Genomic DNA, 3342 nt, shown 5'->3' with positions numbered 1-3342 from the left:
TAGCCAGTAAAGGTTAAGTATTTAGTAGCGTTAGAGAAAACCCAGATAAGACACGACTTACCTCTTCTTCTTTCTCGGATCCTTTGTAGTTCGCTTCTCTTTATTGACGACCTCTTCTCAGTCTGTTTTCAGGGGCGTCTTTGTATTCCTTCTTGCATTGCTCTTCGCTAGATATTCGCCTTTTTACTTATGTCATTTCTTGTTCTCTTTTCGCGTTCCTTTCGCCGTATTCTGTTTTTCTCTTTTTCTCTTTTTTTTTTTTGTTTTTGGTGTCCTCTTTAACTTTCTTGACTATTTTTCCCCAATCGCTTTACGTCTTTTACTTCTTTTTGCTTTTTTGGTCGCTCATTCTCTTTCTTTTCATCCTATTTTTACTCAAAACCCTCTCTCCACAAACTTGAACTATAACAATTCCCTCCCGTTGTCAAAGTACAAAAAATATCTAGCTCTTCGGGTATTGTTGCTTAGCGAGTTGATTAGATATTGCAAAATACAGATAATTACTATTCAACTACAACCTCACCAGTATGATTTCCCGCTCAAAACGCGGGTTGCAAATTATTTGCTTACGCGGCTTCACATATTGTAGCCCACGTGAAGCCCTCGTGCATTGCCTAACCGTACGCCTGCGGTACGCTACACTGAAGCTCGACACTCAAGTATGCGCACCTCATTTTCATCCGCCGGTGTCTCTCTACTTTCTCCCTCGCCCTTCCTCTACGTAATGGCTGAGATAATGCCCGTGGTTGAGTCGGCGGCGCATGCTAAAATTAGTAGCTTGTACGGTCGGTCGTACGGTCGTACGTCCAAATTTTTTCGGCTTGATGGGTTATTAAAATTTTAATAAGTTACTACTATTTCGTATAATTATGGGGCTATGCTGTGCGCGCTTCGCGCTACTATGATGGAGCTGCTTATATGAGAAGTATAGGGGGCCATCATGGGTCCTAAACAATCAGAGCACAGCTTTTGGTCCCTACGGGACCAAAGAACGATAGAGTCCACACTTTAGAACAACAGCGCAATAGGTCGTCGGCATGCTTTCGAAGGAACACAATAGAACAGGAGCACTTATTGTCACAGGACCGTAAGGTAGGACATCATCACCACTAATATATTCATGACCTAAAGCTCCATGACATTATCGCTAATGTATTGATGACGTGTACCTAGATGACATCATCCTTTGATGATGGTAAGAATGACGTGTGCAAATACGAGGTTTTTTATATGAATCTAAGAAGGATGTTGTATCCATGTGGTAGTGTTTTTAGAAAATAATTTGTCGTGTTACAATATCTTGTACCATACTTCCATCGTTTGGTGACATTTCATCAAGAAATTGAAGGAAGATCAGGTCATTGTCGCCAGCAATCATTTTATCCCAGTTATAATTGTGGTAGTATAAGTGTTGCACCGCTGATGACCAAGGTGCTGCGTTGTTGTTTTCTACTAGGTTTTCGGGTAATCTGTTGGCCAAATCTTCTGACAGTTGAGTCAAAGGTTATCGGTGACTGTTTGGACAAGTAGGCAACCCCCCGCATTTCTTGTGTTTGAAACCATTGTCATAAACAGGCATGGGCTGCCGGCAACACTTTGTGGTTTCATTTGAGGGAGCCACTCAGATCAAACAGTTGTTGTCTGACATGAGAAATAGAACCATTTTAGTTTGATGCTTTCTTACTTACTTTAAAACAATACACATACCTTAAGATACTTACCATCTGAAAATTCACCAGCGCCAATCATTTTCATACTTTTTTTGAAAAACCAACCAGATATTCAGCTGCATCACATGCTTCATTTTAACATGCAGGCCAAAGTCTTCACGCACGCGTTTCAATCCACTACATTTTCAGTGAAAGAGTTTCAACAAGGCAGTAAACGAATGCAAACGTATTCGCAAAGTTTAGCGAATAAACTAAACTCTAGAGAAAAGTTTAACACCAACACCAATTTTGAAACCGAACTTACTTTGATCCGTACCCCATCCGCTAGTAGTGGTAGAGGAAAAGAAAGATCCGTAGGAAGAAGAAATGTGGAAGCATTTTTGAAAGCTAAGAGGAGTGTATCCACGTAGGTTTTGCTTAAATTTTTGTCGGATGTTAAAGTCAGGCCTCATTTTTTATTTTTAGCAGCCGGCTAACACTTAATAACATAAAAATAGCAAATATTTTCAAAGACGCGATTACTTCTAAGAAAAACGGGGAGACCTTTTTCTCAGACGGAAGGCAGAGATGAAAACTAGGAGTTAGAGGGGAACAGCCAAACCAATACCCAGGTGGTAATGCCCACTGCAGATGTGCCCACTGATGACGTTGCCATAGTTGGTGATAATTCCACTGAGGAAGAGCAGCTAAGCAACTCAGAATCACATTGTAAGTAAGTCTTCCATTAGTGCACAGAGCGAACGTGTTTGGGTGAACGTAATTCTTAAAATTTACCACTGTTTAAAGAAGGAAAACTCCTGACACACCCTTTTTTGACACACTTAAATCTTGCGCTCAAACCAACACGTCCTTTACTTGATGTAACATGTGTAAACAACTGAAATGAAAACATTTTTTTACAGGGCTGTAAAGATAACGAGAGTTGAAACCACTTTGAACGTGTTCATGATTAATTATTTCAGAAAAAGAAGAAGACGGGCTGTAAACTAGCGGCGTTTTCCTTGACGCACTTTCTGCATTTTGGAACTCTTTTTATGATTTGTGCACTAATGGCAAAGACGAGAGAGTTCCAGTCATCAGGCACGACTTGCAGGTTGCTGAGTGGGAGGCCATAGCCAGAATAACAGTCAAAGGGTATCAACAAGTTGATTTAATTACAATTAAAAAGGCAAAGCCTTTACAACAGCCTTTCTCTTTGGCGAAGAAGTTGTAAAAGAATATCTTTCGTTGGAATCCTTCCTAGCATACCTCAGTAGTGACGAAAGAGAACTGGTTAACCTCTTTCTGAATAGGAAGCTAGACAAATAACAGGAAAATAAATGGTTAGAACGTTTTGACTAGGACACTGTTCCCAGAGCAAAAAAAGTCAAAGATGTCGTCTTGGAGATTGCCCACAAAGAGGTCATTCAAACTCCAAGATATATTGTAGATAGCTGGAGCACACCGTTCTCAGCATTTCACCGTTTTCGTCAACAATTTTCGTCAACAGATTGCCTTCTGGAGATGTTTGCACGAGGTAAACCAACCAACAAGAAGATCGTCACATTTCACGCAAACCTTAAGACCTGAGCACAGGGGGAATCCTTATCCTGTTTGAAACACTTTTTTCGGTGGAATGGAAGATGAGAAATCAAAAAAGTTCTTAAGATTTTGTACAGGCTCTTATATGGTG

Source organism: Pocillopora damicornis, chromosome 11 (genome assembly GCF_964200805.1).
Source record: "Pocillopora damicornis chromosome 11, jaPocDami1.2, whole genome shotgun sequence".
NCBI lineage: Eukaryota > Metazoa > Cnidaria > Anthozoa > Scleractinia > Pocilloporidae > Pocillopora > Pocillopora damicornis.
This window is presented reverse-complemented; position numbering follows the sequence as displayed.